The sequence below is a fragment of the Vicugna pacos genome, chromosome 8, assembly GCF_048564905.1.
Source record: "Vicugna pacos chromosome 8, VicPac4, whole genome shotgun sequence".
In the NCBI taxonomy this organism is placed as follows: Eukaryota; Metazoa; Chordata; class Mammalia; order Artiodactyla; family Camelidae; genus Vicugna; species Vicugna pacos.
The window spans coordinates 13,918,348-13,932,695 of record NC_132994.1 but is presented as its reverse complement, the minus strand read 5'-3'; positions in this window follow the sequence as shown (position 1 = coordinate 13,932,695).

Genomic DNA, 14,348 nt, shown 5'->3' with positions numbered 1-14,348 from the left:
ACAGGAAGGTCACAGCTCCTGTCAGGCAGCTCACTTCCCGCACAGCACTCTGTCTGCAGATGCTGGTCAATGTTGCTTTCTTTCACCCATTCAGATCTAGGAATGGCAGGAGATTTTCCATTGTTTCTAACCCAGGTTACTGCATTGTCCGTTGTAGTTTCCCTACATCCTGCCCACACTTCACCCAATTTGCCTAAGTTGAGACTGCTGTCTGTTTCCTGCTGGGACTAACTGATTCAGAGATGACCCAAGTAATGATGAAAGGTGAGAGTAGGTAGAGGTTTTATTTCAAGGATATTTTATATAGAAGTTTGGCAGTTAACAGGCAGATGAATGAGACAGAAATGGTAGATGAATGAGACAGAAATGGTAGATGGGGCACTTGTTTTGTGTTTTAAAAAATGGAAGTCTATGCATCAAGAAAGCAAGTGAGAAGTCAGTGCATATAGAAGAGACTGGAGTTGCTGGGAAAAGAAGAAATAACTGCAAAATGAGGATGAAGATGGAATCGAGTACAAAGTAAAACTTGTTGGAAAGAAGAACAAGTACTATTTATTTCTCTCAAATTATGGGAAAGAAATTGAGGCTAATCATAGATCAGTGGCTCTCAGTTTGTTCTCCACATTAACAACATCAGCATCACTGGGAACTTACGAGAAATGCTAATTATTGAGCTTCACTCCAGTTCTATGGAATCCAAAATGTAGGGAGTGGATCCAAAAATCAATATTTTAACAAGCCCTCCAGGTGATTCTGATGCATGCTGAAGTTTAAAAACCGCATCACTGAAGACAGATACTATGAGGTGAAAGAAGAGGGGAGATATATGCGTAGGCTTGATAATCTAGGCAGAATTACTTTCCATACTGCAGTAAAGGTTTGTGATTGGAAGAGAGTGGAAATCACTTGCTATATAAATTTAAAAGCCTTAGATTTTATTACCAAATGAGGGGGCTTTCCTTAGTTGATAACAAAAGGGGGATATTTGTAAATTGCTTACTTTTAAAAAAAATTTAAATATTTAGTAGGCTTAAAATTTTCTTCAGAAATTTCCTTAGGTGCCCTAAAATCCACTAGTTCTAATTATAACTTGCTATTAAGAAAAACATCTTTTTCCATAGAGCATCCAGAAAGAAAATGTTTGGAAACACTGGGCTTAAAAGACATGTTAATCGACTAGATTGAATTAACAGATACATACAGAGCATTCCATCTAAAAGCAACAGGATGTATATTCTTCACAAGTGCAAATGGAACATTCTCCAGGATAGATCATATGTTAGGCTACAGAGCAAGTCCTAATAAATTTAAGAAGACAGAAATCATTTCAAGCATCTTTTCCAACCACAATAGTATGAAATTAGAATTCAACTACAAGAAGAAACTGGGACATTCATAAATATATGGATATTAAACAACATGCTACTGAATAACAAATGGATCAAAGAAGAAATTAAAGTAAAAAAGGTGCTTGAGAAAAATGACACAGAAATACAACACTAAAACTTATGTAATGCAACCAAAGCAGTTCTAAAAAGGAAGTTTATAACAATAAATGCCTACATCAAGAAACAAACATCTCAGTCCAACTTTACACCTCAAAAACACTAAAAAAAAAAAAAAAAAAAAAGAAAGAAAGAAAGAAAAAGGGGCAACGAAGTCCAAAGTTAGCAGAAAGAAGGAAATAAAGATTAGAGTGGAAATAAATTAGAGACTTAAAAGACAATTTAAAAAATCAATGAAACTAAGCTGTTCATTATATATATGTATATGTGTGTATATATATATATATATATACACAAACAAAATTGGCAAACCTTTAGATAGACTTACTCCCCAAGAAAAAAGATAACTCAAAACAAAATAAAAAATGAAAGAGGGGACGTTACATCTGATACCACAGAAATACAAAGGATCATAAGAGATTACTGTGAACATTTATATGCCAACAAACAGGACAACCTAGACAAAATGAATAAATTCCTAGACACATACAACCTACCAAGAATGAATCATGGAGAAATGGAAAACCGGAATAGGCCAATAACTAGTAAGTAGATTGGATCAGTAATCAGAAACCTACCAAACAAACAAAAGGCCAGGAACAGGGGGCTTCACTGGTGAATTCTACCAAACACTGAAGGAGAATTAATACCAATCCTCAAACCCTCAGCATATAGAAGAGGAGGGAACACTTTCAACTCGTTTTACAAGGCCAGCATTACTCTGATACCACAACCAGGCAAGGATGTCACAACAAAAGAAAACTACTGGCCTGATTAACACAAATACAGAAATCCTTTACAGAATATTAGCAAACTGAATTCAACAATACATTAAAATGGTCATACACCATGATGAAGTGGGATTTATTTCAGGGATGCAAGGATGGTCCAATCAATCAATTTGTTATGCCACATTAACAAAATGCAGGATAAATATCATATGATCATATGAATAAGTGCAGAAAGTTATTTGACAAAATCCAACATCCATTTGTGATAACCCTCAACAAAGTGGGTTTAGAGAGAACATACCTCAAGATAATAGAGACCACACGTGACAAGCTCACAACTAATATCATATTTAATGGGGAAAAGCTCAGTTTTTCCTCTACGATCAGGATTAAAACAAGGATGCTCACTCTCACCACTTTTATTCAGAGTATTAGAGGTTATAACTAGAGGAATTAGGCAAAAATAAATAAAAAGCATCTAAATTGGAAAGGAAGAAGTAAAACTTCACTCTTTGCAGATAACATATTATTTATGTAAATCCCCAAAGATGCCACCAAAAAACTGTTAAAACTAATGAATTCTGCATAGTTACAGGATACAAAATCAATATATAAAAATCTGTTGCGTTTCTATACATTAATAATAAAGTATCAGAGAAATTAAGAAAGTTCCATTTACAATTCCATCAAAAGGAATAAAACACCTAGGGATTAATATAACTAAGACCTGTTAAAAATAATAAAATACGGGTGAAATGGAAGAAGACACATAAATGGAAAGATACTCTGTGTACAAGGATTGGAAGAATTAATATTAGTAAAATGTCCATATTGCCCAAAGCAATCTATCGATCACATGCAATCCCTATCAAAATTCCAATGGCGTTTTTCACAGAAATAGAACAATCAGTCCCTAAATGTGTACAGAGCCACAAATTCCTCGAATAGGATAGCCAAAGCAATCTTGAGAAAGAAGAACAAAGCAGTATCACACTTCCTGGTTTTAAAGCTATAGTAATCAAAACAGTATGGTTTTGGCATAAAAACAGACACTTGGATCAATGGAACAGAATAGAGGGCCCATTGGCAACTTAACTGATTACAAATGAGCCAAGATTACACAGTGGGAAGAGGATAGTTTCTTCAATAAATGGTGTTGGGAAAACTGGATAGCCACATACAAAATGATGAACCATGACAACTACCACACCATACACAAAAGTTAACTCAAAATGGACTAAAGACTTGAACTTAATACCTGAAACCATAAAACTCCTGGGAAAAAACATAGGCAGTCAGCTACTTGACACTGGCGTTGGTGATGATTATTTGGATTTGGCACCAAGAGAAAGGCAAAAAAGCAAAAACAAAGAAGTGGGACTACATAGACCTAAAAAGTTTCTGTACAGCAAAATAAACCATCAAGATGAGAAGGCAATCTACTGAATTGGAGAAAATATTTGCAAATTATATATCTGATAAGGGGATAATAATTCAAAATGTATAAAGAACTCAGTAGCAAAAAAAGTTTTTTGATTAAAAATGGACAGTGGACCTGAATAGACATTTTCCCAAAGACACAGAGATGGCTGGCCAATACATACATGGAAAGATGCTCAACATCATTAATCTTCAGGGAAATGGAAATCAAAACCACAGTGAGTTATCACTCACACTTGTTAGAATGGTTATTATCAAATAAACAAGAAAAAAGCATTGAAAAAAAAATAAGTGTTGGTGAGGATGTGGAGAAAAGAATCCTTGTGCACTGTTTTGTAGGAATGAATGAAATTGGTGCAGCCACTCTGTAAAACAGTATGCAGTTTCCTCAAAAGACTGAAAATAGAACTACCATATGATCCAGCTACATTTCTGGGTATTTATCTGAAGAAAGTGAAAATACTAATTCAAAAATATATATGCACCCCCATGTTCATTGCACTATTATTTACAATAGTGACGATACAGAAACAACCTAAGTGCCCACTGATGGATGAATAGATAAAGAATATGTAACACACATATACACGCAAGTGGAATATTATTCAGCCATAAAAAGAAGGAAATCTTGCTATTTGCAACAACAGGGTTGAGCCTTGAGGGCATTGTGCTAAGTGAGATAAGTTAGACAGGAAAGACATACTATGTGATCTCACTTATGTGTGTAATCTGGAACAAAATGAACAAACAAACAAAACAAGAAAAAAGCTCATAGATACAGAGAACAGACTGGTGGTTGCCAGGGGTGGGAGGTGAGGGATGGCCTAAATGGGAGAAGAGATCCAAAAGATACTAACTTTCAATTATAAAATAAGTATGTTATGGGGATGTAATATACAGCACTGTTATAAAATTTTTGTGACTACATATGGTGATGGCTGTTAACTAGGTTTATTGTGGTGATCATTTCACAGTATATACAAATACCAAACCATTCTGTTGTACACCTGAAACTAATATAATGTTGTATGTCCATTATACCTCGATACAAAGTTTTTCCAGCTAGATTTGGTCATCCACGTTGGTGAGTTTCAGGAATGGTGGGTCAGCTGGCTTGTAGTACACTTCTGCATGCTGCTTTGCTCATGGCCCAAAGCATCTCAGCATCAGGCTGACCACAGAACAGCTTCTCACTGGCTCACCATCAGTTCTACTCTGGGCTTCCATATTGCAGCTCACAAAGCATGGCCTCTTTCCCTGCAGTGACTCTGTGTGTGTGTGTGTGTGTGTGTGTGTGTGTGTGCACGTGCGTGTGTGCATGCGTACGCACTCACATGCTACTTCCTCAGTCAACTGGAAAGGGCCAAACTAACTGACCTTGCATGAATAAGTTCTGGAGATCTATTATTCAGCAGAGCACCTGCAATGATCGTACAAAGTCTGCCATGAGGGTGGATCATATGTTGTTATCACACAATATACAAAATACTACTAATAAAGGGGCAGGAGGATACTTTGGCGGGTGATGGGTATGTCTGTAGCTTTGATAGGGATGATGGTTTTATGGGTGTTTTCATACCCCTAAAGTCATCAAGTTGTACACATTAAATAGGTACTGCTTTTTATGTCAATCAAAGAATAAGTTGAATGAAAAAAGAGAAACGAGCTGAAAGTGATCATCTCTTAGCTAGGATCAGGGGGCAACTTTTGGCACAAATCTTTTTAGCAGGGTTTGACTTCTAGAATCTGCAAGTGTATTATTTTTTATAACAATTTAAAGATTGTAAAATTAACTATAAACTCAAAAATGTAGTAAGTAGATATATGGCTTCACAGAAAAGAGAACCAGACATGAATTCTTGTTCAGTGTAAATATTGATTTAAATATTGATTGTTTAATCTTAAAATTTGTGACTGGGTAAAACAAGTGACCCGAACTTGGTTAACGCGACTGCTCAAATTATTCAGCGAAGTTTCCTTCATAAAATAAGCCCCAACTTCAGGAAATGTACAAGCATAAAACATCTGTCTTCACTCTGTGTTGTAACTGTATTAGATATTTTAAGGCGAAATCTGGTGGAATGTAACAAACATTTAGATTATTTATATTTGTTCAAGTAAAATTAAATTTTAAATCCTATTATGATGTATTAATATATGATGAGAAGTAAATTATGTATTCTGATAAATTACCAATATATGCCATGTAGTTATTGCAGTAGAGAAGCAGATTTGAATAAACCCTTTCCTAATAAGCATGTGAAGTGCTGTGTCTTCCTAAATGGACTATCGGGCAGGAAAGAAGATAAAGCCAAAGCAGGAAGTTAAGAGAATCACTTAAAATTTATGAATGCTTCAACATGATTTCTATTAAACACTTTACAAATTGATTTTAACTTTATGTTTCATTTGAGCCTCAGATTCTTCTTTGGAATCACTGTTTTAAGAACATGAAACATCCTAAAGATATTCCAAAATGAGAAATTAGAGCTTTTTTTAAAGCAAGTTACCAGGAGTTCAAAAGTCCAAATGTCATGCTTTAATAATAAAGGTCTCCAAATGAGGCACTATCTTTCAGTTTCATGGCAACAGATGGCATGTTACTTTAGAATTTTAAGTTGTGAATTGTTTCACAATTGTTAGCTTAAGAATTGGAAAAGTACCAGTTAGTTCTTTGGGTTGGTTTTTGTTTGTTTGTTTGTTTGTTTTTTTGTATTCTGTATGAGAACAGTTGCTAGGTGGATAAATGTTTAAACAGAGTTACACAAAGTGCATTTACCTATTTTTGTTTTCTTTTTATTGTGAGCCAAATAAGATTTAAAGAGTTAGAAGGCAAAATAAAGCCCTTTTTTTGTTTTGTAAATCAAGTCATGTACTTCAAATCAGGCTAACTTTTGCTACACACCACTGTGTATCTTACTCTAATGACTCAATCTTTTTAAAAAATTCTTGCTTTTTATTGAAGGGTAGTCGGTTTACAATGTTAGTTTCAGGTGTACAGCAAAGCTATTCAGTTATACATATATACATAAAAATTTTTTCATATTCTTTTCCATTACAGCTTGTTACAAGAAATTGAGTATAGTTCCCTGGGCTACTGTCCTTGTTGTTTATCTGCTTTAGCAATGTGTATCTGTTAATCCCGAACTCCTAATCTACCCTTCCCTCTTCCTCCCCACTGGTAACCACAGTCGGTTTTCTATGTCTAATGACTCAGTCTTAAAGTTCTAGGAAGCAATACATCCTAAAATATTGTAAAAGTGTATTTTGCGTACTTCAAGTAGTTTAGGACAAAGAGGAAGTAATAGATTCCCTCACTAGAAAAAATTATTTACTAATAAGATAGAAAATAAAGCATCTTATGTTCAATTCATTAACAATTTATACCTTATACTATTAAATGGCTTAGTTTAGACCCTAGAGAAAATGAATTCATAGCTATTGTATCTCTAAAGTGCTGTTTGTTACATATGTCACTAGATTCAATTACATAATTTATAGGGTTTAAAAATAATTTTGAAACTATTCATTGCACTTATCAATAAAAATAGAAAAACGTTCAAATTTTATAACTCCAGTATTCCTTTTATTTCCAATCCCAGCAAGATGGAAAGAACATTGAGCTGGAATGAAAAGATGAATTTTCCTTTACCTTCCAAGAATCACACAGCAGTGACAAGCCTGGGTTTGCTCATTACTCTGATGCTGTTACTATAACATAGAATAGCGTATTTGACTCATTTTGCATCATTAGAAATGGAAAATTTTTAGGGGTATTAAAGAGGACTGGGTATGATTTCATGTTATATGTATATCCATAGGTATGTATCTAAAACCATCACACTCACTACTGAGCACTTGTTTAAAAGGCTACTACACACAGGGCAGAAGTTAAGGACAGGGATAGAGAGCGCGCTCCACCTGTCTGGGGACCCACAGCGGAGAGTGGCGGAGAATAACAGCATGCAGTGTTCTGAGAGCCTAGAAGAGGAGACATTTGTAATAAGTAGTACAATCAAAAGTAGTGACTGAGACTGAAAGAAAATAAATTTGTTCTTTGCTTGTATGTTAAACAACATTTATTTTGCATTAATTAAACAGAGCCTCAAAATGACCTTATCTTAGACTTTTCAGAATTGTGTGCACACCATTCAAAGTGAAAAGCAGGCTTACTAGGAAGGAGATTTCTGTTCTCTTTAACATCATTTACCCTCAGAGTTGTTGGTGCAAACTTTCTACTCCTCTAGGGTTATCTTCAGAAACCAAAGGGGTATTCATGTATGTGTGTGTGTGTGTTTAAAATTTCACTAAGTTTGCCATAGGATTACTACTTTCATCAGTAAGATGCTATAGCACCACATAAATGAACTGTCTGTAGAGTTCTTGTGAAGCTTTAGTGCTTTGTTATCACAATCAGGATTAGACAGTTTACAAAAATATCATTTTAAAACACAGCAGAATATATGCTCAGTGCAGGTTTCCCTAAAATGTTTTCTATGCAAATGCTAATTCTGAGCGGTGTTGATAGTCCTATATATTTCTAAAAAGCCCTGTGGCTAAATTAATTTGGAAAATGCTGAGTTAAATAATACAGGATGTCTCAGGACCTTTAATTTGCTACTATGCATTGAAAACTCTCAAGAAGGGCTTTTTTTATAACATGATTTACTTTATTTTAAAATGTAAATTCATTTAACCAATGAACTCTTTTCTTTTTCTTTTTTAGCAATATCCCTAAGCACTGGAGTTCTATAGAGAATATTTTAAATCACACTGGCATCAAAGTTAGATATAAAAACTCTGCAATTAGACAAACCAGTGAGTCATTTTACCTCTCTGAGCCCTGGGTTCTTTCCTATACATTAAGAATTATAATCCCTACCTAATGGGAATATTAGAGGTTCCAGTTCATGTAAAGAACAAAGCTTATTCTAAGCACTTAAAAATGTTCACTCATCAAAACAGCGTTAATTGGAGAAGCAGAGATCGCCAATGCAGCCACTGAATTCCTCGGCAGAATGTGACAAGCCTAGCAAGCCGCACAGTGTGTCACCAAAGACAACGTGAAGTCACGGGGAAAGTCTGAACTATTTTACATAAAATACAAATTTTGCTCTGGTTCATGATTCATAGTTTGATTCCATAACTGATTCACCACTTATTAAAGTGAGTGTTTTCACACGCATTATCTCATTTAGTCCTCATTAAAAACTGCTGAATTATGTCTATTTTTTACATTCAATTTTACAGATGAGAAAACTGAAGTAATAAACAACTTTCCCAAGCTCCAAAAGCGGATCTGTAGAGCCTGGATTGTAACTGTGATCTGACTCTAAAACCCATGCTCTATTTTTAAAATTAATGTATTCATATAGCTACAAACTGCAACAATACAAAAAGATGAAGCGTCACACCCCCTCCTCCCGCCTGCGTCCTCCTGTTCCCACTACAAACTCTCCACACTTTTATTACATCAGTTGTCCTTCCAGTTCCTTTATGCAAATTAAACACATACAAACACATGTTTTTGCTTCTTTTGGAGGTGCAGAGTTCGTAGACATGACATCAGAAGTACTACCGTAAAAGAAAAGAAAAAAAAAAACCCAACCCCAAACCTTTGAGCCACGAAAGACACTGTTAAGAGGATGAAAGAAAAGCTGCAGATTCCACCTAGGCCGTATAAAGAACAACATTTTAAAAAAGAACAATCCAGTTATAAAACGGGTGAAAGGTATTTTACTACAGAGGACATACGGATGGCAAATTAGCACATGAATCCGTGTTCAACATCAGTAACCATTAGAAAAAATGTATTCAAACCGCAGCGAGGTATCATTGCGTGCCTGCTGGAATGGCTACGATGAAAAGGAGGCTAATACTGATGATACCAGGTGCTGGTGAGGGAGGACGTGGTCAAACAGGGTCTCTTATTTGCTGGTGGGAATGTAAAATGGTACAGCCACTCTGGAAAACAGTTCAGCAGTTTCTTGTAAAACAAATACGCACTTACCGCATGCCCCGGCAATTGCACTCTTGGGCATCTATCCTAGAGAAATGAAAACTTATGTTCCATAAAACCTGTATACAAAGGTTCATAGTCGCTGTAACTGTAAGGGTGAAGTGCTGGAAGAGACTTAAGTCTTCAACCACGTCTCCCACCGTGTGCTCCCTGAGCTGGAGGACTGTGTAGCTCGTCTCTGAGGTGGCAGCAATAACCCTCCTATGCCTCATTCAACGGAACAAGCTCTGTCTTACCCACACCACGGAATACTACTCATCAATAAAAAGGAATAAACTCATGATACAAGCCACAGCCTGGATAGACCTCAAGGACCTTATGCTTAGTGGAAAAAAAAATCAGTCCTGAAAGATTACACGCTGTGTGATTTCATGTATGTAACATTCTCAGGATGACAGAATTAGAGAGATGAATGGATCAGTGGTTGGTGGGGGACAGAGACTCGGAGTGGGGAGGGGGTGGCTGAGGGAGAGGGGCACGGACACACAGAGGCAGCACAAAGGAGCTCTTTTCTGGTGATGCAACAGCTCTGTGTCTTGATTGTGGTGGTTGTTACGTGAATCTATACATGGCATAAAACTACAGAACTGTATGTACACATACACACACATACACGAATACAGGTTAAAAGTGACGAAAACTGAGTAAGCACTGTGGTCCAGCCAACAGTAATATACTAACATCAACGTCCTGGTTTTGATATTGTGCTGTATCATGATATACTGTCCTACAACTGTGATGGCATACTCTAGCTACACTCATTCATTCATTCATTCATTTGCAGGGAGATGTAATTAGGGGATGGAACCCAGGGTCTCCTGCATGCTAAGCCTGTGCTCTACCATTTGAGCTATCCCCTCCCCTCTATAGCTATACTTTTGATATTATAAAGTTGGTTGAAAACTACAGGGGACTCCATCATATCTGCAACTTTCTGTGAGCCTATAATTATTTCAAAATACAAAGTTAAAAAAAAGTGCACGTGGGAGGGGAGGGATTATTGCCACCATCTGGGTGACAAGTGACATAGTCCTACGGCTCTGAAGTCAACAGCGGCCCAGAGACTGAGAATTTGGGCTCTTGGACTCAGCAAACAGGAGTCGTGATCCTGGATGATCTGCCCATGTTTGGGCGAGAGGACAGGGCGGGCAGGAGTCATCTCCAGACATGGCTTGGTGAGAACCACCAGGTCCCCACCTCCATTCACTTGGGCTCAGGATATAGCACCCGTCTTTGAGGAGGAAGAGCCTTGCAGACAGGGTAACTGACAAGAAATAAAGGGAAATGTAGAGAGAGACTCAATCCTGAAAACGAGGCTAAACTGGAGAAAGAACGGGCAGTCTGAGACTCCAGGAGTTTGGGCAGCAGGGCGTCTGAGCCAGTGGGTCTTGTGCTGACAGTGTGACATCACCAAATCCCACAGGGTGGGGTTCAGAGGCAGAAGAGCCCTGGAACTCAGACCTGTGCTCACACAGGGTATCATGGTGAGGGCTCGAGAGCACAGGCAGAAATCAAGTGAGGGTCCAAGCGCGCAGAGAATTAGGGCACTTTCCTTTTCCCAGAGATCCTAAGTTTCACCTCCTTTCCTTTACCATTGCATTTCCCAAACATGTTTTCAATTAGGAGACGAATGCAAAGTCCTATACTTCTTTTTATAGAACTAAGATACTGCTTTACCAAGAATTAAGGTTATACTTCTGCAGACTTAAACCACACATGGGGACTGAAGTCATACCGTTTCTGTGGACAGGGAATGGTTCTGAATGGCAGTGTGCCTCATGGGCACCGTCTTTGCTTTTTATTTTGAACCAGAAAGAAGAGCTTTTAAAAGAATCTCAATGCACCCCCCAACACAGCTATGTCCATACATTTAAGTACTAAAGCTTAAAACTTTCTCTGACCAAGCAGCTCTCTTGTGCACTTTCCAGGATAGTAAACTGGAGTGTCACTTGCTCTTTTCTTCCACCCCTGCACCCCAGGATACTGGGATAAGCCAATAGGCTGAGTTTGTGTTCCCACAAATTGTACATGGTCATGCTGAATTGTAAATGGTCACGTGAATAAATGCTGGTCGTCTTGTTCAGCATCCCTGCCTTTCCCCCCATCCCCAGGAAGAACGTTTTGTATAGATCGACCTCCACGGCCCTGCAGCTGCCCCAGCTCTGCTCTGTCTGCCCACACACAGCTGTGACTCGGCGCCTATCTGAATGTCAGAGACGTCAGGTAGTGGGCACGCAATCCAAATACTCTTAGGACCTAATTCGAATTCCAGTGATGACAGTCAGAATGCCTGCCTTTAACACAGAGGACACTGAAAAAAATCAATTTGATAGATAAACAAGAAGGACCTGCTGTATAGCACAGGGAATTATATTCAATTTTTTGTAATGAGCTGCAATGGAAAAGAATCTGAAAAAAATATATGTATATATATGTATCACCAAATAGCCTTGCTGTACACCAGAAACTAACATTGTAAATTGACCGCACTCCAATAAAAAATAAGAATTAAAAATTCAATTTGACAGTCCATTTTTGACAGGCCTGTCTTCATTGGCTACTGAATAAACAGTGCTTCAAAATTTTGGATTAGTGAAGGATAGCTTTTAAGCACATGCTCCTAGTTAAACAGAACACTTGGAACAGCAAAACCTGGAGCCTCTGTGAATCATAGTTTCAGTGACAAATGCACTTGCTCTGCTGCCCTTATGACTTTTAAACTGGGCATTTATTTCATATAGATTTTTCCATTAGAACATAATTCCAAGCACTCCCAAACATCACTATGGCAGTATTTTTAACAATGACAGTAGTGGCTATAAAGGCCAGGATTTCAATTAGCAAAAGTTTTTACACTAACAGGAAGATGATTCCGCATTTGGTTTCACGTAGTGGGTCAGGGTATTGCCTGAAAACATGAAGTGATGCTTCAGCAGGAAGCCAGACTGGCGGTGCATAGCCCGGAAATTAGTGCAGAGGTTCAACCCCAGTTGTTTGACTGTACTGCAGCCTGCCTGCTGGCACCCCGAGCCCTTTCCTGCCTAGCACTGCAACATTCCAACAGAGTCGGCTTAAAACTTGTTCCTTATCTCAGTGAGTTGCCATCAAAGATATTTTTTTAAAATCACAAAGCTCTTTGCGCTCTCAAAGTGGGAATTAGCTTTTATTTTCTATTCTCAAATAGGCTATTCTGGGCTGAGGCAGTAAGGAATAGCTCGGAGTCCCCCATCACATATTATCAATGGCCGTTCGGTTACCCTGATTCCTCTGTAGGAAAGCAGAGCCCAGTCCTGACCAGCAGCACTGGAAACCCTCAGGAGCCAGCCGGTATTATAAACCAGCTCCCAGGAGAACCCAAACTATTGCTTTATGTCAAAAGGAGAGCTATGACAACAAGCACTTACTGTACAGCATAGGGAACAAAATTCAATTCTTGTAATAACCTATAATGGAAAAGAATTTGAAAAGAAAAAAATATATATATGTATGTGTATATATGTATAAGTGAATCACTTTGCTGGTCACCTGAAACTAACATTGTAAATGAGCTATACTTCAATAAATTTTTTTTTTTTTACAAAAGGAGAGCTCTGAAAATATTTTTTTATTAGAAAAGAAATATGCCTAAGAGTTATGCCTCATTTTATATTTGACTCTGAGTCTTGGTCTCATGCTTCTTGCCTGCTGAGCATCTTGCGATATTAAAAAAAAGATTTGAGTGATTGAAGATGTATTGTCAAGATCTGCTAATCAATGCATGTTTTAATTAAAAAGAAAAATAAGGATTCTGTGTGTGTTCTGAAAGTCACCAGGGAATCAATCATTGTTCTGAGCACTGAGTAAAGATTTTAGTAACCAAGCAGGGAGTGGACTGGTCTTCATTAGTAAGCCTTCATTGTGGTAACTTACTTTGGCCTAACTCCACCCAAAAGATGTTTATAATCAGTAGGGCAGAGCGGTGTAGAACATTCTGACTTGGTAATATAGCAATGTCACCTTTGTCACTATAGAAGGGTTATTCTTTTTGTTGTTGTTGTTATTTTTTTATTGAAGTGTAGCTGATTTACAATGTTAGTTGCATGTGTACAGCAAAGTGATTCAGTTATACACATACATATTCTTTTCAGATTCTTTCCGTTATGTCATAAGAAATTGAATATAGTTTCCTGTGCTATACAGTAGGTCCTTGTTATCTATTTTAAATACAGTAAAGTGTATCTATTAATCTCAAACTTCTAATCTATCCCTTCCCGAGGTGGTTACATACAGCAGATACTTTACAGTTATCTTGTGGGGAGCTCACAGCCCAATAATTGACAAAGCAACATGGTAAGTGATACAAAGGAGTAACGTGCGTTCACCAGTGTATGCTGTTACACACTAGGTTGTCAAGAACGGCTTTACTTTTCAGAGAACATTCTCTTGATGGCAAGTCCCTCATTAAGACATGTGTGAGGGAAACAAACAAAAAACCCCTAAACTCCCCCCAAAAACAAACAAAAAAGACACGTGTTACAAGTGTGAGGGATTTAGGTGTTTTAGCAAAATTTACTATGAGTGAAAAACACGGCAGAACCCCGGGAAGGCTAACGCTCTTGGCTGCGGTAGTGAGGACTGCAGGTGGTTTCCTGGTATTAGTTAAAGCCAGAAGCA